The sequence below is a fragment of the Pinus tabuliformis genome, chromosome J (assembly GCF_031772625.1).
Source record: "Pinus tabuliformis cultivar Carrire ecotype Pingquan chromosome J, CPIR1, whole genome shotgun sequence".
Lineage (NCBI taxonomy): Eukaryota > Viridiplantae > Streptophyta > Pinopsida > Pinales > Pinaceae > Pinus > Pinus tabuliformis.
In genome coordinates, this window is record NC_142295.1 from 890,964,792 (window position 1) to 890,990,379 (window position 25,588).

Here is a 25,588-nt window from a genome sequence, read left to right on the forward strand (position 1 = left end):
CCTTCCATCTGATCTCTTCTATGTCACCATGACCACCAATCCTATGGATCCAAAAGCTGCCAAACTTCCAGTTGTGTTGCTGATATGTTCAAGAGTTGTCCTTCTGCGGTTACACTTACCCTTGTTTCTCTGTATCATCCAAAATCATTTTGCATCCTCTCGTCCCATGTTGATGATATGGGATTCATTATGGCCCTCCTTTGACATGGTCACTTTCCATCGACATCATCTCATTATCTGGGAAGTTGATAGAGAGACTCCCTTCTAGTACCTTAGAGCTTGCATGCCTTAATGGAAAGTTCTTTGCACTCGACGACACGTTCACATCATTAGCTTTAGATCGATTGGTTTCATGGGTGTTTGACTTCAGTTCCTATATTCACATTCCGTGAATTGTGCTAATAGTACCTTGAGGGCCATTGTCATTATTGGTGGTTTCTCTCGTGCTTGTTAACAATTTACATCATTGACTAGTAATCAAGTGACTTTCTAGCATGTTTGATGTCAACACATCTATTCACATGCTAGGATCTGTACTTTGATCGGGTCATGGTGTAGCGCAAGGCCCTGGACTCAGATCATGAAAGTCCAGGTTGAGAAGTGGTATGACATGGTTTATGATGATATGCATGTCTCTATCAGATGGCTGGCTATAACTAGACCATGAGTTATCATATGTGATCCTTCTCATTATTGGATGGTTGCAACCATACCTTGGTTTCATTATGATCCTCTTTGACGAATGACTAGGCCCATATCTGGATCCATTTACATGATCGTTCTCTAGATGTATATATCCATGCCACGATTCATGTATAATTTGACAGAGGTCTCAGTTTATGTATATGTATCCATACTTTCTTGCAAGTTTTCTAATGGCAGATCGGTTCCCTGCACTGATTTGTAAATAATTTCATCCCTTACTCTGATTCGACCTTCATGCTTTAGGGGGCATCTATTACACAACATTTTGTCACTGTCCTTGTACTCCCCGTTCCTTGATCCTGGAGGACCTCTACAATGAACCCTACATGCTTTTCCTTCATGGAGAAACTCCCATTATGTCCCTCTTCATGAGAAGATCATTTCCCTTTTGCACCATTTCCCCTCAAACTTCTGTTTTTCCCAATTTACAATACCAACACTAATGGCCTTTGTGCTCCCCGCACTGATGTGTAGATATTATCACTATTCCCTACTCCAATTGGTGCGACTGAGCTGTGTTCTAGTCACGTCGGCCTTGTTATGGAAATTTTTTTAAATTAGAGCCGAAGCTTCCAATTCTAGAAACTCCGTAATGGAAGTTTGGTAAATGGTTTGGCCGGATGGGGTCGTGGATGACAATTTGGGCTCCTTTCCCCTATAATGATGGAAATACCTCAATGGATAAGTCCTTCTCCCATGAGAAGAGGATCCATCTCCCATCCATCTTTCCTATATAAACCTCCCTTCTTCCCAAGCACAAGCTAGTTAGAGTGTTGGCTGAGTTAGAGTGTTGGCTGAGTGCAAGTATACTATTTTGATTTGACAAGCAAGCTATTACTAGTTGTAGCCATCTAGTTTTGTAAGGGAGAAGTGTGTTTGGTTTGGAGTGAAGGCTGAAGGGAAGAACCTTTAAACTATTGTTGTTTGAAGCCATCATGAAGTGCTAGCAAAAGTGTGTGGAAACCTGGTCTTGTCAGAGGAAGACTGCAACGTCAAGACGAATGGTTGTAATCTCTCTTTGATATTAATATATGCAACTATCGAATGATTTCCAACATGTTTTGTAATATTACATATTCATGTCTTAATGCTTCTTGACTCATTAAGTAGGTTGAATTGCAATTTGTCTATTATTATATTTGTGTGTTGTTGTTGTTTACTTGTTTCAGGAGCTTGAAAAAGGAAGTGAGAGATTGCTGGAGCGAGGAAGCGAGGGCATCATCAACCAGGATAAGTGAACAAGAGTTAGGCCCTCTTAATTGATTCTAATATAAGGAAATCTTCCATACAATGCAACTGTTGTGGCTAGACCAATTATCAGGCTAGAGGAATTCGTTCGTGTTCGCACTTATAATTTTACTTCACCACACCCCCCCATTTAGTATTTTTCCCAACAATTGGTATCATAGTAGGTCATTTAAAAGAAGCTTGATCTCTTTAAGGAAGATCTCTCAAGATGAACAATCACAAAGAAATGGGATCTATCAGACCACCAATCCTCAATGGAAATAACGTAGCATATTGGAAGATAAGAACCAAAGCCTATCTTCAATCACTTGGAGCTGATGTTTGGGAAATTATGGAAGGAGGATACCAATATCCATTTGTTGTCCCCACAGAACCAATGGAAAATAAATTATATGAAACCAATGCCAAAGTTGTCAATGAATTATTGGGAAGTCTATCAGAATCGAAATTCGTCAAAGTCATGCATCTCAGCACAGCAAAAGAAATATGGGACAAAATCATTCAGAGCTACAGAGGAGACTCCCAGGTAAAATGTGCTAAACTCCAAATTCTCAGAATTCGATATGAAAGTATCAAAGATGCATAGTGATGAAATTATTGCTAGTTACCTTTTATGAGTAGATGAGATTGTAAACCGTATGAATAATCTGGGTGAATAAATAAAGAAGGCTATTATAGTAGAGAAGATTTTAAGATCTCTATCCCCTAAATTTGAGTCAAAAGAATCTGCCATTGAAGAGAAGCAAGATCTACAATATATTATTGTTTTTCAACGTCATGGAATTTTAACTGCCTTTGAAATGAGGAAAGGAGGTCCATCAAAAATCAGAGAAGCCACTTTCAAAGCCTCTGCAAAGGGAAAAGAAAAGGAAGATCTCAAGGAATCAGGATATATATCAGAAGAAGATGAGGTAAAATTTGTGAAGAAACTTCAACTGGGTACCGAAATATTTAGAGGTAAGCTTCCCTTCAAATGTTTTTCTTGCGGTAGAGTTGGTCATTATGCTTCTAAATGTCCTCATAAAGATAACCATGAAAAAGGAAAGGATTCTTCAAAAGGTAATAGGAAACAGGTTGTTAATAGAACAAGTTATTATACTCATGAAGATAGTGATGACATGTATAATATTGAGGAAGGTGAATCTGATCAAGATATTAAACTTATCATGGGTTATGAAAATGATAAGTTCATGGATTCCTTGGAAGAAGAATATTTTCTTGAAGAAATCAATCAACTCAAAATTTGCTTGGAAGAAAAGAATATAGTCATAAACACTTTGACACATCAACTCATGGAAAGGGAAAAGCACAATGAAAAATTAGAGTGTGAAGTAGTGAGTCTAAGAAAGGAACTTGAGAAGACAAAATCTTTGAATCTTAGATTTGCTAAAGGGTCAGAAACCTTAGACGAAATAATTAAGATTCAACGTTCTCCTCTTATAAAGACTAGTCTTGGATACACTTGAGAAACATCCTAACCAGAAAAGTCTTCAACCATCACCAGAAGCTATCTTGATGCAACAAAAACCAGTCAAAAATGCGTCAATCCTCAACAAAATCCTAAAGGTACTCCCTAGCTAAATCATGATCATTTTACTCCAAGGATGAACTTCAATAGAAGCACTAACCAAAAGGTGAACAATACCAAAAGATTTTATGATGACAAAAACTTCTTCTTTAATGGATAATGCTTTTCATGTCATAACTTTGGTCATAAGGTTGCCCAATGTGTTGCTTACAAAACCATCATGACTAGAGAAGCAAGAAAACAAAGGAGCATGACAGGAATCAAGAAGAGCTCTTATAATAATTTTTCACCTCTTGAAGATGAAATTGAATGTTAATTTTGCAATAAGCTTGGTCATGAAGAATATGAATGCAGGATAAAAATTTAGCCAACATATCAAAAGGAGAAAATATCATCAAATTCTAAGGTATGGAAAAGGAAGGAACTATAGTCAGAAAGATGTGGCATAGATCTGTTTGCAAAAGGACAAGAAAATCAGTGGTACATTGATAGTGGATGCTCTAAACACATGACAGGTGATAAAGATAAACTCCTCTCATACAATTGTTTAGAAAAGGAAAATAATGTCTCTTTTGGAAATGACACACCAAGTGTCATTAAGGGTGAAGGTTTTGTTTATCTAAAAGAAAATTTTAAAGCTAGAAATTTTATGTATGTTGATGGATTAAAGAATAACTTATTGAGTGTTAGTCAAATGTGTGATCAAGGAAATGAAGTTGTGTTTCGATCAAAATATTGTGTGGTATGTGAGCTTGACATAGGAAAGACCATAATCAAAGGTACAAGAACTCAAAGCAATATATATATATATATATATATATATATATATATATATATATATATATATATATACTATAAGAAGGTCAAGAACAATGTTATCTTAGAAAAACAAAGGAGAATTGGTTATGGCATGGAATATTGGGGCATCTAAGATTTTCTCAAATAAAAAAATCATGCAGGCTCAAGGTATTTCGTGATCTTCCAGATATCATCATCCGAGAAAGTACCATTTGTAAACCATGTCAATTCAGTAACAAAACCAGAGTTAAAATCAATGCCAATGAAGGATCAACAAGTAAGCCTCTTGAACTCATTCATACTGATTTGTGTGGACCAACAAGGAAAAAGTCTCCACATGGAGAAAAATACTACATTTTATTCATTGATTATTTTTCTAGAATGTGTTGGATTGTGTTACTAAAACATAAATATGAAGCATTTGAATAGTTTAAGGTATTCAAATATTTAGTTGAAAATGAATTAGATCTAAAAATCAAATGTCTCAGATCTAATCGAGGAGGAGAATTCATATCAAGTCAATTCTTTGAATTTTGTGAACAACATAGAATAAAGACACAATTTTTTGTTGCCAGAACTCCTTAACAAAATGGCGTGGTGGAAGGAATGAATAGAAAAGTTCAAAAATGGCTCGAGCTATGCTTGATGAGTCTAGAACTTCTGACACCTTCTGGGGTGAAGTTGCACATAGTGCAGTAAATATTCTCAACAAATCTCATGTATGTGTAAATAGTGATAAAACTCCATATGAACTTTCGTATGGTAAAATTCCCACTGTAAAACACTTTAGAGTTTTTGGAAGAAAATGTTTCATAAAAAAGGACTGATGAAAAGGCTTGTAAGTTTGAACCCATAGCAGACGAAGGAATATTTCTTGGTTATTCATTTAGAAGTAAAGGATACAAATGTTATAATAAGAGACTTCGAAAAATTGTTGAATGCATTGATGTTGTAATCATTGAAGCATGCAGAAATCTAAAACATGTGACATCAACAAAAGAAGATGGTGAATGATTTCCTGTATCAAATCGAAATGATATAGTGGAAGAATCCAATGAAGCATCAGAAGAAGATACATCTGACAGCGAAAAGGCTCCATCCAGGTATGTTCAAAAGAATCATCCAAAATCTCAAATTCTAGGAGAAAAAGGGTCTAGAGTACAAATAAGAAGAACTCTTGTAGGACCTTACAGTTATCTAGCCCTATTATCCTCCATCGAAGCACAAAATGTAAATTAATCTAGCAAAGATCAATGTTTGGTTAAGGCTGTGGATGAAGAACTTGACCAAATTGAAAAGAATGATACTTGGGAATTAGTTCCTAGACCTCATGATAAAAATGTTAGAGGGACCAAATGGATATTCAAGAATAAGTTGAATGAAAATGGATAGGTAATTAAGAATAAAGATAGGCTTGTTTGTAAAGGGTATGCACAACAAGAAGGTATATACTTTGAAGAAACTTTTGCACCTATAGCTAGACTTAAAGCCATAAGAATGTTTCTTGCTCTTTCAAGTTTTTGAAAATTAAAATTTTGTCAAATGGATGTAAAATTTGCATTTCTTAATGGAGATCTAGAAGAAGAAGTATACATTGAACAACCAAAAGGATTCATTCTGGAAAATGATGAAAAGATTGTATGCAAACTCAAAAAGGATTTATATGGACTAAAACAAGCTCTGAGGGCATGGTATTATCGCCTTCAAAAATATCATCAACAACAAGGCTTCACAAAAGGATCCGTAGACAACAATTTATGTACAAAATTTGAGAATGGTAAACTGCTAATTATTGTTGTTTATGTTGATGATATCATCTTTGGCAGTAATGAAGAATCTATGAGTCAAAACTCTGCTTCTGTTATGCAAAAAGAATTTGAAATGTCTTTTCTTGGAGAACTAACTTATTTTCTTTGTCTACAAGTGCAACAAACAAAAGATGACATCTTTCTCTCACAAACTAAATATCTCAAGCAGATTCTGAAGAAGTACTAAATGGAAGATTCCAAACTAGTATGTACTTCAATGGTAACATGATGTAGTCTTAGTGCTAATGATGATTCTCCTACAATATATCAACCAGAGTATAGATATATGATTGGAAGTCTACTTTAACTAACAAGTACCAGACCATATATCATGCATGCAATGAGAATTCTTGGAATATTCCAAGCCAATCCGAAGGAATCACATCTTTAGGCAGTAAAGAGAATATTCAGATATCTCCAAGGGACTCAAGACTTTGGTCTATTGTATCCTAAAGATAAAGATCTCACCTATCATGCATATACAGATGCAGATTGATCTGGAAATGTTGATGACTGAAAAAGCACTAGTGGAGGTGCATTTTATATGGGATCATTATTAGTATCTTGGTTCAGCAAGAAACAAAGTTCAATTTCCTTATCTATAGTGGAAGAAGAATATGTGGCTACTGCATCTTGCTGCACATAACTTATCGATGATCTAGACATTACAAGACATTCAAATTACATGTTCTCCACCAATGTCCATTCGATGTGACAATACAAGTGCAATTAGTATGTCGAAAAATCCTGTTATGCACTCCAAGATCAAGCACATACCCATTAAGTACCACTTTCTAGGAGAACAAGTTCTTGAAAAAAAGGTTAAACTAGAGTATGTTCCCTCCAAGGATCAGGTTGTTGATATATTTACTTGAAACCTCTTCCCAGAGAAGCATTTGAATATCTCAAAAAAAATATGGGAGATGTTTCTGCTTCATATTTCTATTAAAACCAGTTTGTTCATATTCAGAGGATTGTTTTCTATACGCAGATTCCATGAAGTAGAGTCATGTATATACGCGATTTTCTATGCAAGAAGTAGCGTATATGTTTTTTTGATAGAGAAACAGTGGGTCATACTGAAAATCAGTTTCTAACATGGCTATTCAGTCTGATGTTTATGGATACAATCTGTTGATATTCTTTTCTCATTGATGTTTATTTGATTGATGAAGATGCCTTGATGAATGAATTGTTGACAATGCACAGGTAGCATAGGTTCAAGGGGAGCATTAACCTTCAAAATATTATGCATTGATGGCATCATGGTTTCTGAATTTAGGTATGGTCTCAGTATTTAATGTCATTTGATGAAAAGTTCGTGTAAATACGTATGGTGTAATAATATGTCTCTTTTTGTCATAGTCTATTATGAATGAGTCCTTTTGGACATATGATGTAATTTGTACACCCACTGTGAATGGGAAGGATGATGCAATAATTTCAATTTTCAGTCATGTATGAACATTTGATGAATCCACATTTGGTTGGGTGATTGATGTATGTATGATTGATTGGTGATAGGAAGGCCATACTCACATAGTTGAGTTATAGAGTCATGTTATTCTTTTGAAAAATATTTCTGCAGACTCTACATGTGCTCAGGTGGAGCATGGATAGTATAGTGCATCTCAACATGTACTAAGTGGGAGAATATCTTAGTTCGCCTTTTGCCCTTGATGTCAAAGGGGGAGAGTATCTTGGTGTTGCTAACGGGTTCTGCAACTTGGAGTGATCAACACCAATATAGTTGCGATCGAGTCCAAAGGGGGAGATTGTTGGCATTATGGTACATGTGTTGTCCTTGATGGAAACCCACATAAAGGTCAATTCAGAAATGATACATTGATGTATGATAACAACTCACATTGCAACAGGTCTATTCAAGGGTAATAGAGTAATGGCACAAAAGAATAGGATCAGAATTAAGAGATTGAGGAAAGGGAATGTTTTAAGTTGTATACATTGGTTAACCTAGTCCAAGTCAAGGATACACGTAGGTACATAGAATAAAAGGTGTGTATACATATGCATGCAGTTTCACAGAAGGAAAAGAACACATGGGATGGAAAATTAAGGTTAAATAATACCAAGGGTCCATACCATGGTATTAGCCCATAATATTGAGTGGAACAATGGATACTTGATCCTGTCTAAGAATACCATAGGTTCTAAGTGTTGTTTTGGTCGATGGTATTGACAAAGACTCTAGTATATAAGGAGGAGAAGATCAAAGGGCTAAGTGGGAAAGTGAAATGATTTTCCATGAATACTTCTATCTAAAGTATATTTTGTGTTGTAAGGGATATGGTTATGATATAGATCTGAAACATCTTGTGCACCCTTGGATGCAATGTTAGATTAGGATGATGAGACCTAAATCTGATTGGTAACACATGTTTTATCCTTTATATGCTGTGATTTTAGTATATCTGAAGTCTTGAAAAGCTGTGAAGTTATAAGTCATTATTTTCATATCTATACACATCTTAGCCTCGATGAAGGCGCGTATACATGCAGATTCGGCACTTCCAAGTAGCATATGCAGAGGAAGGGATTATTGTTTAGAAATGACTGATTTATTTGATCAGTGCTACTGTTTTACTACTATTTGTCAATGATGTCTTCATTATATCTAAAGTAAAACTAATTATATAAGGATATTGAGTCTGGCTGACTGATTAATTGAGTAAGAAGGGTGATCTTTGCTGCTATAAGTTTAGAACTCTGTAATATGACAATAGATCTTCATAATGTCTTTGGTTAATACAGTTTTTGGTTCAGAAGTTTATAATTCAGTATCTTTAGAGGTATACGCAGGTTGGGTTACAGAAAGTAGCATATACATGCAGGTTGTCCTCATTGAAGTAGCGTATACATTTTGACATATGATTTTTGAGGTTGCAGTTGATTTTGGTTGTTGATGTAGTGTTGTGGGTTTAGCTCTATGTTCTGGTGATAGTGATTTGACTATTCATATTGATTGATTGTCTTTTTCTTTAGATTTGATGCGTTTTAATGACTGGTTGATGTAGTTGTATTTGATGGTTGTATTGAAGTGGTGATTTAGTTTGAGATTTAATGTTACTAAAGGGTTCAGTATGAAAATTTGATGAAACATGGCCTACATATTGTGTTGACTGTACTAGGAGTATCCAGTCTGAAAATTTATGAAACGTGGTCCCTTGAGAAAGAGTGAAGGTGGTAGCCTTCTATAGGTCAACGCCTATGTACTGGTAAACATACCAGCCAGTATAAGAGCTAGGGGGTTGGAGCTCCCTTCTAGTAGAAGCTGGAAAATGAGTGAAGGTTGTAGCATTCAGTAGGTAGATGCATGCGTACTAGAAAAAGTGTTCCGAATGGAAAATGGCATCAACCCATGGTATTCATCCACCCATGGAATTTACCCATGGTATTGTAAGCGGGATCCACCCATGGTATTGTAACTGACATCCACCCATGGTATTGTAACTGACATCCACCCATGGTATTGTAACTGACATCCACCCATGGTATTCTTTCACCCATGGTATTTGACCATGGTATTTGATATCCACCCATGGTATTCATTCACCCATGGAATTGACCTGTGGTATTGCAATTGAAAAATACTATAAGTAATAAGTCGCATTTTGTAAAAGGACAATTTGTCTGCCACAATGTAGATTTTACAACTATTCTCCGTTTTAATAAAAAAAATCTTTGTGGTTTTTTCCATTGGGAATTCCCCTCTTTTTCTTCTGGCACTTCAATTTTCAGATCTTGGTGGCCTCCCTCCCAAGATCTGGATCAGTGGTATCAGAGCAGGTTATGATTCCATGGGAATGAGGGTTTGATGTGTATTTCAGTTTTAAATTTTGCGGTGATATTCAAAAAAATTCAGGCATGTGCTATGTCCTCCATAGAGCATTTTCTTGGGCCAAGTAGGAAGAATTTTTCTTGTTTCATTTTTTTGCAAGAATGTTTTTCGGTGGTGTGTTTGTAGACCAGATCTGGAATTTTTGATGAAAAATTTACAAAACCAACTACCATATCTGGATTCCTTGTGAAAAAATATCCAAATTTAAAAACAAAATCGGCCAAATCAGAGTCCTAATGAGGGAGATATCGCTGACTTAAAATCAGCTATGTTGCAGAAATGTTTCTGACGACAAATCGTGGACGGAGACTCTCCTATCCTTTTCTGTATTTTTTTGTGCATACTTTCATAAAATTTATTACATATTTGAGATCCTCTCAAAAAATCACCCAATTTCAAAAAACAAATGGGTCGAACCGAAGTTCAGATGTTGGAGATATCGCTAATTTAAAATCAGCTATTGTTTCACAACTTTTGTGATGATGGAACAATTGCAGCATGAATATGAGATTCTAGAGTGTCTAGATAAGGATTTCCAATACATGTGAACATGCAAAATGGTCATTCTGTTTCCAAAAACATGTTATAATAAATATTCTGAGTTATATTGACCAAGTTATGCCCATTTTAAATTTGGAGCAGCATTCTGAGCAGGTTCCCTTTCGAGATGTTGTCTCCCGCCCCGCTTTAGAAGGTACCTACTTCACATTCATCAGTTTCAGCATAGCAGCATTCGACTTGGGTTCTTTGGAGATCTGCCCTCCCACCCCAGGCTATGTGGGCACCTGCTACTTCATCAACAACCAACATCATGGTTATGGGTCAATCGCACAAAATCCTTGTCATCGAAGTCCATTTGCTAGGCCGCACACTGTTAGTATCATAGTTGGTCCCAAGCATTACAGAGTATCTCTATCCTCAGAGCTTCGCTTGGTATGGTTATGGGTCATCCACAAACCCACACTTCATTGAAGTCCATTTTCTAGGCCGCACACTGTTAGCATCACAATTGATCATAAACATTACAAGATATCTCTATCCTCGGATCTTCGTTCATGATGGTTATGGGTCATCCAAAACCCCACAATTCATCAAAGTCCATTTTCTAGGACGCACAATGTAAGAATTATAGGGTATTTCTATCCTCTGATCTTTGTTCATCATGGTTATGTGTTAACCACATAAAACCCTTCTCTTAAGTGGCTCTTCATATTCAACAAAGGCTTTGTAGATGGGAACTTCACGCAATTGGCACCATTGCTTCTTAAGGATGGAGGAATGATCCGAATGGAAAATGACATCAACCCATGGTATTCATCCACCCATGTTATTCATCCACCCATGGAAACTACCCATTGTATTGTAAGCAGCATCCACCCATGGTATTTATCCACCCATGGTATTGTAACTGATATCCACCCATGGTATTCATTCACCCACAATATTTTTCCATGGTATTGTGACATCCACCCATGGTATTCATTCACCCATGGAATTGACCCGTGGTATTGCCACTAAAAAATATTATAAGTAACAAGTTGAACTTTGTAAAAGGAAATTTTGTCCGCCACAATGTAGCTTTTACAGTTATTCTCCGTTTTAATAAAAAAATTCTTTGTGCTTTTGTTCATTGGGCATTCTCCTCTTTTTCTTTTGGCATTTCAATTTTTTAGATCTTGGGGCCTCTCCCCCAAAATCAATTTCATTTTTTTAGATCTTTAGGGCCTCCCTCCCAAGATCCGGATAAATAAGTATACACTAGTACAAAACTTGTAAACACTTTTATAATAAGAATATTGAAGATTGAGACGACAACGGCCATGGTTTTTTCCCACATTGGGTTTACACCTGAAAATTCCTAGTGTTCATGTGTGCTGCTTATGTGTGTCGATTTATTCTGTTCTTAATGCATCTATTTACTTCTTAGTAAATGCATCACACTTTGATTTAAGTTCAACAGAAAATGAATTAGATATTTTACAATTTTAGTATCTTTACATCGGTTTCATTCAGTATAGTGATAGACATATGCTGTTTGGTTTCTATAAAATCATGTATACAGTTTGAAAAAGAAAAAAAATTATAGTGAACATTTAAATATTGATTCACCCCCCCCCCCCTTTTGAGTATTTTTCCCGACATTGGTCAAACTTGACAAGGAATAATAACTAATTAGTGATTAATTAATTATTCCTAGAGAAAAATAAGATAATTAATGATTTGTCTATTTATTTCTCATACCTGGGTCAAATGTGACAAGGAATATTAATTAAGCAAAGGTTGATTTAATTATTCTTAGAAGATAATTAAAAAAATTGTGATTTATTTAATTATTCTTCATGGGTTTAATTATAAATAACTTAATAGATGTGGTTTATTAAGTCATTTCTCAGAGTGAAAGAAATTTTACTACAGTAAAATTGGTCTTACATGTTGTACTTCGATCCATCTAGTAAACTATGGATAGATGATTAATTTTTTGTGATAACAATATGTAAAGAGATAGTTTCTCTATAAATAAGTAGATTTTCGACTCCGAGAGAGGATGGAGAATGTGAGGAACTGACCTTATGTAATATTTTGATCTTTTAATAGAAAATATGCAGCAACTCTGTTTTTGTACCTGATATTCATGTCATGTCTTTTATGGGTTTTTATCATATTGTTTGAATTTTTACATAGTCTTTTGATTACTTGGAAATTTGTCAAACTGCTCCAATTTCCTTTATTTATTGTGTATGACCATGGGTGTTTATTTGTATCATTTTCAAAGCCATAGATTCCTCAGCTTCCATTAAACACTGTTGTTGATCCTAATTTGTTTTAATTTGACTCCATTCCCAATGGTGGCATTTTTTTCACCTACAAAATCATAAAAAGAGATCAGAGTTAGTCATCTAAATTGTGAGTTTATCACAGCCATTTATAAATATTTTTAGAGAGCCCTCTCAGATTGGAAGGATTAACTTCTAGTCAAAAGTTGGTTTGACATAGTTACACTTGGTTGAAGGTTGATACATCCCAACCCTTTCCAGCCTAGTGATAACATTTTGGTGCGTCTGTCGAGAGTCCAAAAGTTATATCATCCTGGATGATTAATTTCAAAAAATGAGCTCTTGAAGGTAGCAGGAGATCAAATTGTTCGAGGCTGCATATATACCTTGGTGACTTCACTAGTACTCTCAAATTAAAGGTGGCTTCCAAGAAGATTTATACGAGGAGAAATCCAGACCCCAATCCACCAGAAATAGTTGACAATCCAGAAAATATTCTCAGAAAAGATGTTATCTCATCAAAATCGGTACTTCCTTTCTCTTAAGATCTACCTCATTACCCTTTGGAGACATTCAAGATATTGAAGGTATTAGATTTGATGAAGAGTATAATCCAATATTACTCAAATCTAAATCAGAGAATGATTTACCAAAAATAGAGTTAGATTATACTTTTGAGGTTCCTAAAGAAGTTAAAGATAGGTTTTTGGAAATTGCTGCATCAAAATTTTCACTTGAACAAGAGTCTTTACAAAAACTAAAATAATTTAATCCATTTGGACTTTTGTCAAGAAAATAAATTGGTTTCCCTTTGTCTGAAAGAAGTACCTTTACTTCGAAAACAAAAGTCTATGTCACTCAAGCCCCTTTGAGTACATCTGCTTTCATCACTATCCCTACTAGTTTCATTTTTACCCCTTCTATTGGAATTTCTGCTAGTACTTCTGCTATGGAAGGCCCTACTAGATATGCTCCTCTTGTGTTATCAGCCGTACTTCATGACTTACCTCAAGGGTACTCAACTAGAATAAAAACTTTTCGAAGTGAGGAGGGGATAATTGTAGAACAACATGTTGACTAGTTAAATGACTTTATAGACCTGAAAGAGGTAGATTATGAAGATGTTAAAATGAGGTTGTTTGTACATAGTTTCATTGGTGAGGTGAAAAAATGGTTCAAAACATTAACCCCTATAAGTTTACATTATTAGAATGAATTAGAAGACACTTTCGTAAGGAAATGGGGAAGTAAAGTTAATCCTGTACAAACTTTGACTGAATATAACAATTTGAAGAAAGAAAGCCATGAATCAATACAAGTTTTTTCAAAAAGATTCAATAAAGTCTATAATTCCATTCATGCTCGCATTAAGCCTCCCCTAGGAGATGCTCAGTTACATTATGCTGAGGCCTTTCATTATTATTTTTCCATCCTATTAATAGAGAGAGATTTGTCTACCTTAGCTAACATGAAAAATGATGTTGTGGAAGTGGAAGTTAGTATGGCTGCAGCAAAGAGGTCTAAAATTGGTAAAGGAAAAGTAAGAGAGGAAGAACAACCTTCTACATTATTTGATGTTAAATTTGATACCATCATGAAAACAATGGAAAGGTTCACGGATAGACTGGCCCTTGGGAATAATCCTCCTGTTGCAAAACCCGAAACACAAGTTAGAAATCCAAATTTCAGAATGGTTCAAATTCAACAGAGACAAAGAAAACTGGGAAATCAACCTGACCAACAAGTTAGACCTCCTTTCCATCAAAACATGGTATATGATGAGGAAATGCAACCAGAGATCCGAGAAGATACCATTCATTGTTTAGATGAAGATGAAAAAGGAATGTTTTTAACAAAATAAGAACATGATGAGTCTAATAATGACTTGGGTGGTGATGAAATTGAACCAAAATCAAAATACTTAGAAGGCTATCAACATTCTATTCTAGAGATGTAAAATCAATATAATTTAAGAAACAAAAATGTTCCTATAGTTGCAAATAAAAATCAGCCTAAGAAAGATTCTCCAAAGGTTACAAAATAAAATAAAGAAACCCCTGCAAAGGAAGTTGAGAAGACACAACCAGTTTTCAGCTTAGAGCATGAAATCTCAAAGATAAAGATTGATGTCCCCTTTCGAGAAAAAATAAGGGTTACAAAATACAAAAATAAAATTCTTACAATGCTTAACACTGAAGTTCGATCATCTGATATTCTAAATTTGCAAGAATACCATCCTACTGTATTCTTAGGGCCAAGAGTAGAAGATGAGCAAAATGAAAAGGTACCACCTTTCTATGTGAGTTTAAACACCCATGACATGACAATATATAATGATATGGTATATTAAAGGGCATCACACAATCTAATGCCTAATTTCATCATGAAAAAATTGGGTTTAGACATAACCAATCCATACAAAGACTTGTTTTCATTTTATTCAAAAAGGGTGAAATGTATAGGTCTAATCAAATATGTGGTTATTGCTTTAAGTCAAATTCCTATTAAGACTATATTCATGGATATTATTGTGTTTGATATTCCACCATAGTTTGGCATGTTGCTATCAAGATTATGGGCTACCAAAGTCAAAGGAACCATTCAAATGGATATGTCCTATGCTACTATCCCGATTTTTGGTGAACAAAGGAGATTATACAGAGAGTCTAGGATGGCGTATATGGTTAGCATCAAAGAAAAACCTCAAAATTTCCTAGTATATGCAGTGGAGACTGAATTAGGCTATTTTATACTTATTGGCTTTATGGGCCTTGACCCAGGTTTAGCGTTAGTTAGCCAAGCAAATCCATACACTACTTGAACTTTCAGTATTAGTCTATGGAGCACGGATCAAAGTCTCACATGAAGCAGTATGGGGGGATGCAGGAACCAAGTTTCCGCACCCTGAGATGGTCGTGATGTCGAATTTATACCTTAAACCCTTCCTTCATGCAGATCGATAAGCCTTAATGCTTATCAATGTACTTTCGCTTCTATCTCTTAAAACCCTCATGAAGGTATACAATCATCCTTTACGCAACCCTAACTAGTGACTCAGGTACTTACGCACCTTTGTTACTACGTTAGTGTATAATTTCCTTAATTATCTTAAGTGTTCGCTAAATTTACCATGTAGTTAATATTTTATTCGCGTAAACATATATCCTTATTTGTGTTCATATAACAGATAGAAACATATATATTTTCGCATCAAATCAACATTATAACATAAACCCAAAACTTAACATAACATAATCACATGCAATCCATAGAGGAATAATACACAGTGATTTCATAATACTTCTCCTTATTGATGATTCAGATCTCCAATACAGACTCTATCTACCCTACGCACACAACTGCAAGGTTCCGCTTACTCAATTGCGGACTTCTACCCTAGGCCTCTATGCACTTAGTTGTAGAGCCTCCTCCTATGCTAAGGCTCTCTCTCTTAGCTCTTTACAAACTCATCAAGCATTTCTTAACTTAACTTCTTCTCTTAGACTCCTCTAAGACCTCCTTTTTATACAATCCCATGGTCCATGGACCAAGGGTGGATCTCTAAAACCGACACAACCTATCTGGACTAAGGGTGAAAAACCCTTTTTGACTCTTGATATCTTTACGCTTTGCGAACACAAAATGCGAAGACTTTACATTTCTTTATACAAACTTTGGGCCTTTTGCCCCAAAAATTGAGTTTTTAACCCCAAAATGGACCCCAGGGGACCTGTTCTCAATAGGACCCCAACAAAAACATGGTGACTCACCATCGAGTCACTCTAATGGTGTGGAGATCTTGTCATGAAGACCTCCCAACTCGACTTCAACAACTGCTACCTCTGTGGTGCACTGTGTTGTGACCTACTTCATCTCCTTGACCAATTACTCTGTCACTGGTCCTACACTGTTTGACTTAATCTTTTGCTCAGTCTCCTGCAGACTAGCGAACTTGCCTTCAATAGTGGTCATGATCAAGTAGGCCTCATCCAACCAAGGCTTCAAATAAGCCTTCAGCATGACTTCCTTGTGGTAATTTACATCTACCTGCTCTTTCAATACCTTGGCCTACTGCAGTGTAGATAACCTCTGCGTGATGGTGAAAGTGCATGCTGTCACATTGACTTAATCGTAGCGCTGATGTAGCTCCTGTGCTTCTATTTCTAGCCACTGTATAGTAGGATCTTCTTGTGGGCAGGTGACTACCTCGAGTGACTACTCGAAGAGTGTGGTATAGTCCTTCACTACACTCTCTATTACTGCTACCATGTCTTATAGCGGTCTCACGCTGCTCATTGATCTCTAGTCGAGTCAAAGGCTAGGCCTTCAACTCCAATTCTATAATTTTGAGGTTCAACTCCAGCTGAACCTTTTCCAACTTATTTCGTGTGTCGTGCACTGCAACATCGAGCTTTCGAACCCTCACATCTATCGGCTCAGTGTCGAGAATGCCCAGCTCTAGGAAAGTCATGCATGCCTCAGCCATGACTGTGGAAATGCGTTGGTTCTTTTCTGTAATGTCTTTTACAAGGTCAAGGGCAGAGTCTATATGCATGGTTATTTGGGTGTTGTTTACCTTCTATTCGCTAATCACCTGGAACGCACATTGTTCACGGGCCCGAAGTTCCGCGATCACGCTGTCCTGCAAAAGGTGAAGTGCCTCATTGGGAAGCATGGCCAGGTTGAGGCCAACTCTCTTGAGGGTGCTGACAGTGGGTTCGTCAACTTCATTCTTTGTTGTCAGTGCTCCATCCGATCATGCTATTGCTCGAGGATCCCTTGCATGCATCATCCCTTCAGCTTTTGAATTTCTAGGTGCCAAACTAGTTGACACTGCGCTGGTCTGTATTTGTGATGCATGGATCTGAAGCTCACGCAGACCCATTTATATAGCACCCAATGCCTGCTATTGTTGCTGCCCAACCTTTGCAACAGTTCTGCGGTGGTATCTCGCATTGTATCACCTATGTCATTTAAGTCCCCCTTGGTTAGGGTGATCGGGTCCAAAGACATCTTTTTAGCCTTGGATTTCTTTTGCGGCCCTACTTTCTCTGGATCTCTAGTGCGCTTGGTGTAGAACGTAGTCGCCTCTAGTTCCACTCCTCCCTGCTCTATCTAAACATATTCTTCATCGGTCTCCTGGGAAGGCAACTTTTGACTCTCGTCAGAGCTGTGCTCCTCTTCACTTGCCTATCCACCTGACTATTGCATGGAAGCAAGCTCTGCCTCGGCCTTGTCATCAGCCTCCTTTTCCTCTTCTTGGCTAGTTGTTCCATCTTCATCTTGGCTTCTTCCTTCTTTTGCTATGCAGTGGTCTTGCTAGATCCTTCTGTTGAGTCCATGACATTGTACAAATCTTTCGGTTAAAAGTCGAGGATTGCTACAATAGCATCATCTATACCCAAGTATGGTAGGTCGTGCCACTTCTTCTCAGGGTCCTTCTGCGCCCATATTGAGACATGGTGGAAGTCAACCTTGAATTCCACGTACTCCTGTAGCTGCTCAAAATTTGTACGTGTCAGGGATGACTTGTGGTTGATTGCCATATAGATGCTCATTTCCATCAAGATCCAGAAGATCTTGTTGTCCTTTATCTGCTGAGGATCCTTCGTCACCCACAGCGAAGAAAACTTTACTGCCTATTGTAGCTCCGGTGCAACCGGAGGAAACTAGCTATCTTCAGGTAGCTCCCACATAACCAGCACTATAGACAAAAATAACCATGCATAGTCGAAAGTCTTACTGTGATCTTGTGCCTTGCGGCAGTTCACGAGGAATTCACTCTGAAGATAGTGCACCCAATTAGATTGAACTCCCTTCGTGCACTAGCCTACTAAAGCTATGACTTGTGTCGGTACTTCATCTGCGCAACACTTCTGCATGACCTTCTCTACCAAGATTTTTGTTGCCACGTTGACCACAGGGTTAGAGATAATTGAAATGGCATAGTCACGTGGCTTATTTACGAGCTTGAATTTTTCCTTCATTGCCCCGGCAAGCGCATGCTCGTAGATTTTTCCGCCAAACGCAATGCCCAGATTTTCCTCTGTGTAAGGTAGCCACTTGATCCTATGGATTAGCATGTCCATGATGAGTATCATCTCCTCCAACCACATACACCCATAATGCACCAAGCACATCATCTGCTTGATCACTACCATCATGATAGGTGTGTGGTTGTAATGCAGCACCCATAGCAGGTTTAGTAGGCCTACCTTGTCCATGCCTTTCAGCCACTTCCTCGGCTCCAAAGCAATCACTCCAGTATTTTTTTGGAAGACATGGTGCATGATTTGGTCTGTCGCTAAATGAGGGAAGCACTTTGTGTCAACTAAGTCCTAGTCCTCCAACTTCCAAAGTGGGACACGCCCTAAGCGCAGTCCCTTAAAGACAATTTTTTCCGGTAGGAGGGGTGTGTGCAGGGTGACCTTACTCTCATCAATATCTTTGGGCACCTTCGTCTTGCCCCTGCATGGAGGAATGTATTCAAGCAGCTTAGATATGGGGTCCGACCCCTCAATTTCAACATCCTCCATTTCCAATGCAATATCCTCATTATCCATGGGGATTTCTTTGGCCTCTTGTTCCAGCTATAGATCAATCATTTTGGCCTTTTCTTGTGTGGTAGGGTTTCCCAACTGTGGGTGCTTCCTAAGTGATGCACACACTGGTGGCTACATTTTCTTCTTGTCCTTTTTTGGTTTTGGACCCTACTGGGTCGACGTAGGTCTTGGCTTGGGTGTCCTGGGGGATTTAGTCACTTCTACCGGTACTTCCACAGGCGCAACTTCTGGCGCAACTCCCTCTCTTGCCATAACTACCTCTAGAACAACTCCCTCGGTTGTCACTACTTCAGTGCTCATAGCTTCTGTGGGCGTTGACATGATGCTATGCAACAACTCCTGTGTCCCTTTTGGCAACATCTCAAATATTGAACTTGCTATCAAAACTTCAAAATTTTCATGGTTCATGTGCGCCTGAGAGCTCAACACCTCAATTCTCAAAATTCCAAGTGTTTGTCGATGGGAAACCACCTGTAAGTTATAGGCACTTTCGAATTCAAATCTGACCATTCCCCCCCAAAATCAGTTCATTAATGGGAGATTGGCAATAGATTTCCAAAGATCTGGTCCATTTCCAACTTAAATTCTACCCCTCCGCTCCATTTGGCTGTTTTTTCATCATCAAATCATGAACAATGACTTTAATGGTCACTTTCTAGCTATCTTACATGGTTTTTCCTTTGGTAGAGCAACTTCCTGCGTGCTTCTATGGGCTCTGTGACATTTATTTGTTCTGTGCAATTCCCCAATCGCATAGCTATCTGACTCGGGCAGTGTAGTTTATAGTCCCACACTTCCTTTCTACTGCTTGGAGTGCTAAGACTACGCTGCCCTCATATAGTCACCTAGTTGGATCACCAGTGTATGGCTTCAATTGGCTGCCATTCACCTTCCCTAGGAATAGTTCTCCATTCAATTTGACCAGTTGAACTGCTCCACCATTGGTAATCTCCCTGATGACATACGACCCTAGCTAGGGCATCCTAAATTTCCCTGGAAATTTATCAAATTTGTTGTCATATAACAAGACCATATCATTTACCTTGAAGGTGTGCAATTTGATGTGCCAATTGTGCCATGCCTTTTCGCGCTCCTTTTGAACTTGTTGATGAAGTCTACCTAGAAATCGGTCCTCCTCAAGCTCCACTAGTTGCACGATCCTCTCTTCTAGGGCTCTGCAATCCACCATTCCTGTGAGTGCTGCTAGGCACATACTAGGTACAATGTATTCCATTGGCATTACAGCTTCTACGCCATACATGAGTCTAAAAGGCATTTGGCCAGTCAACTTCTTGCAAGTCATTCTATAGGCCCATAACACCAAGGGTACGTGCACATCGTAGTCATTTCTCTGAGCATTGCAAACCTTTGTTAGTGCGCTCTCTAGTATCTATTGAATGCTTCCACTGTCCCATTAGCCTACGGATGAAAAGGCATACTTTTATGATGATACACCTAAAATTCTTATGTCAACGCGCTGATTTTTTCGTTAAGAAAATGCGTATCACGATCGCTCATCAAGATCTTTGGACACTTGAATCTCATCAGGACATACTCGAAAATAAATTTTGTTGTTGTCACACCTATGTAGTCCTTCACAAGTTGTGCCTTCGCCCATCTGGTCAAATACTGAGTTGCGATTATGATGTACCATGCACCCGTCTTCTTTTCTTGAGGCTAAATTGGTCCCACAAAGTCGATTTCTCATTTTTTGAATGGTTGTGACGTTACCTACATATCAGAGGCAACTCATCCCTTGGCAATGACCCGCAAGTCCTTTGACATGCATCACATGCCCTACAATATGCTTTTGAATCTTTATGCATAGTTTGCCACCACAACCGAGCACGTAGAATTTTCTGTGTTGTTGCTTTCCCTGTAGAATGTCCTCCTGTAGCTCCTCCATGAGCCTCAGTGAGGATGCTGCTTCATTTAAAGTTAGGCACATAACGTCATAGTATTTCATCTGACCCCACTTTTTACAAGTGCCCTGCATTGACAGAAAATTATGCCGCACGCACTACTATTTCCTTCTTTTGTTGGTTTGTATAACCTTCCAGAGCTAATCTTGTCATTAGGAAGTGGATAATATATTCAAAGTGATTGTTCACGATGCACACCGCAAAGAGCTATGTGTCAGGTAGTCCTTCCTCCAAATTAGTAGTTTCCTCTCCAGTTTCAATGCACGACAGATGATCAGGTCTCGCATTTAGTCATCCTGGCTTCACAATAACTTTGAAGTCGTACTCATGGAACAACATAAGCCACCTACATATTCCCCCCCCTCCCCCAACACAGGCTTGTTGAATAGGTACTTCAATGCGGAATGGTCTGTATACATCTTAAAGTGTTCGCCCAACAAATAGTGCCTGAACTTCTGGAGCACGTACACCATGGCTAATCCTTCGCGCTCTATCATGGAATATTTTTTCTCTTCTTTAGACAACTTCCTACTTGCGAACATCATATGATGATCCAGTTGTCCCTCACAAGCCTGTGTCAGCATGACCCCCACTGAAATACATGATGCATCCACATGCACATGAAATTTCTTCTACTAGTCTGGGAAGACTAGGATTGGCGCGGTGACCATTTTCTCTTTCAGCACATTCAAGCTCTTCTGAAATTCATCATTCCAACAGAACGTAGCATCATTTTTCAACAATTTCTCCATAGGTACAGTGATCTGGGCATAGCTCTTGATGAACTTCCTATAGTATCTGGTATTCCCTACAGCTGCGCGCAGCTATTTCACATTCCTCGGCGCCTCCAAGTTGATTATCACTACGATCTTCACGTGGTACCATCAACCATTGTCTGTATACCATATGACCCAGCAAGATCCCAAAAGGGACACAAAATAGTCACTTCTTCATATTTAGTGCGATCTGGTATCTCCTACATGTATCTAACATCAAGTGCAGACTTGGCACATAGCACTTGATAAATCTAAACATTATCCAATCGTCAAAGTATAACTCCAGAAATTTATGAATGAAGTCTTTGAATGCCGCAATGACTACGTGTGAAAAGATTTTTGGTGCATTCTTCAGCCCAAAAGTCATTACGGTGTACTAAAAACATCCCCATTCAGTCACGAAGGTCATCTAGCTTCTATCCTTAGGCACGATTTTGATCTGATGGTACCCAGAGAACCCATCAGTGAAAGAGTATGCTTCTTGGCCGCCTACATTATCCAGGACCTCATCAGTGAACGGGGTTGGGAAAGGATCATGCACACAAGCATCATTCAATTTCCTAAGATTTAAAAATATCCTTATCTCTTCCTTGTGTTTCTTTTCCTGAACCACTTTTGGGATTACACAATCAAATTCTTCCACCGTTCAATAATACCTGCCATGAGCATCTTATCTAACTTAGCGCGGACCCTTTCCTTATAATTCATATTAAGGCAGTAAGGTTTATGTTTCATAGGTTTCGCATCCAGTTTCAGGGTGATCTTCATGACACCCAGGTCTCCTATTATTCCCTTTAGATCAGAAAACTTTGTTGGGAACAAATCCTAATATTAGTGGAGGAGATCAGCGAACTTATCTATTATTGTGTCATCCCAATAGTCCCCAATCTTCACAAATTTAAGCTCTGCCTCTGTGCCAATGTTGACCTGTCTAGGTTTCAGTAGTGTGGTTATGTCTGGATCCTCTATTTGTGGTCCTTCAACCTCATGGTGACCCTCGGTTTCCATAATATAAATCTTTCTGGTATCCTCATCTTATTCTATAGCGGTCACGATATAGCATTTGAGCACGTGGCTCAGTTGGGCAGTCCAATTAGGTTGAATCAGGTCCAAAGGATCCTCTATATCCTGAAGATCACTGCTTCAACCTCTTGTAGCACCGCGTTAATACAGTAAAACCGATCCTCAAAGTTGAACTTCATTATAAACCCCTAGCACAAGATGTCTCATTCCTTAGTGCCATGGTGGAGCTTTGTTTCCAAGTGCCCAATAATTGGTATGACATCCAGGGTATGACAAAATAGATGCACCCATTCAGGCTGGGGCTCTATTGCATAAGCCTTAGTCCATTTGACCAGGTGATCACGAAAATCAACCCTTCCATCATACTTCTTTGTCATCCGTACCTTCGCCTGTCCAAAATGTATTCTCATCATCCTCCTATATTTGCGCCAATCACCAAAATTATCCTTGCACATACCCCACCATCTTCTAGGCGTAGCGCGCAACTCCCAATCCAAGGCCTAGAAGCGATGCTTCTCTGAAACTTCTCTTTCAAATGCATCCAAGAATACATCCACATCAGTTAACCCATCATAAGAAGGCAGATTCCTTACTTTTGATGACATGCGGCACAATGACTTGGTCATTATATTACAGCGCAATGTAGATACTTCATGCAGCCATTTCTGCCAGTGCTCTAGTTCTTCGTCAGAATCTGATGTGTAGGAGCTCTTGCAGTCCCATGCAATATGTCTGTATGGTGTCAGATTTACCCAATCCTACTCCCACGCCGTTATCTTATAAATCTAGTCCAAATCGTCATCGCTTTCATAATTGTGGACCAGTTCTATATAGTGCGGTCCTTTGGCATGACCTAGCAGCACCTGATGAGCCCCAAAAATGGATAATTATTTGGGCTCATTCAACCTCAAAATTCGACTTAATCCACCATTCTTGCATGTTTTTTTATTATATTTATTCTAATAGAGTGAATTGGGTTAGTCATTATGCCAACAAGTCTAATGTGTGCTTTGTGTAGCCTTTTTGGTCAATTTGGAGAGAAAATCAATGGTTGAAATGAGCACTTGGCAACCAAATTCGTGGAGAGTATTTTTAGGAAGGTGTTACCTTCATTTATGGGCCCTTACCTCGAATTCTCCACCATCAGCTCGGATTTCAAGGGCCACCAAATCAATTAGCACAAGGGCAGCCAAGCAAGTCAAGTAGGACTGTTGTTAACTACAAGTTTTGGGCAGCCGAGTCCCTAAAGTTTAGGAGGACTGTTGCGGTCCTCAATTTGTATAAATAAGAAGGCTTAGGGCCTCATTTGGGTTAGCTAGTGGTTAGTCATTTTGTAGCTAGTGGTTAGTCATTTTGTAGCCAATGGTTAGTCATTTTGTAGGTAGAAGTTAGCTAGTTTGTATTTCGATTTTTAGGTAATAGATTAGCTTTGCTTTCAGCTCATCTTCAAGTTCTCCTTGTGGACAGTTTTGATGTAACTCTTCTTTTTTTTCTCAATAAAGATGAATCCAACTTTGCACCAGCTCTAAATCTCTCTTAGGAGGCTATAGCTCTTGGGTTGGACCCATATCAAGCGCCCAATACCTCCTTTGATTATCTTTATGTGTTTTTGCTGCATTATTAGAATAAAATCTGCTATTTAGATCTAAATCTTGTTTTGTTATTTAGTTTGTTTTTTTTTATGAGTAAAATAGCTTTTCATGCTCAGATTTAGTTGATAGGTTGTTAATAGAAAAAGCTTCAAGAAAAGGGCCAACAAACATCTGTGGTTTCACCTCTCCCTCAGTGGGATCAGGAGCTGTGACTAGGATGACTTTGCTGCCCACAAAACCACTGACTTTGCTTTGCCATGCAATCATTAGTGTTTGGTTTTCATTTGCAGAAGTTGGTTACATGTTCAGATCTTTGAATGCTTCATTGCATAGTTAATATACATGGTTTCCTTGCAAATAAAGCTGCTGTCCATTCTTGTTACTGTTAGCTAGATCATATTAGGGTAGCATAACTAGATCTTTGTTTTCTTGCATGTCTTGGTTGGCTCAGTTGGAAACACAAATTGCAGAGCACCTGTACCACTTCTTTGTCTACCCAGACTCCCTCAAACCCATCTTCTCCATCTCCTTACTTGGTTTCTTGCCTCACGTTGCCATACTGCCCTCATAACCCTACCTTTTGTGCTGCATTACTTCAGTCTTCTTGGAACAAGTCCAGCCATCCCCACCTTCTCCTCAACTCTATCCATCAGTCCTTGGGTCATTTCAGGCCCCTACCCTACCTGCCTATCCATTCATGCACCTTACCTCACTCACCCATCCTCCAAAATCCAATTTTTAAACATCCTGTAGAAAAATTACAGAACATCCTGTAGAACCCCTGTAGACTTCCTGTAGAAGCTCATGAATGAGGTTTCTTGGAAGCCAAACTTTTTGAAACTCTCTGGAAGGGTGTTAGGGACTCCTTAGACCCTCTCTGAACCTTCCCGACCTCTTCCAAGTATTTCTCCTCCTTGATCCACCTCTGCACAGTAAAACGCCAGTTAAAAGCACATGCATGATAATTCTAATAACTTATTCAAAAATACAAA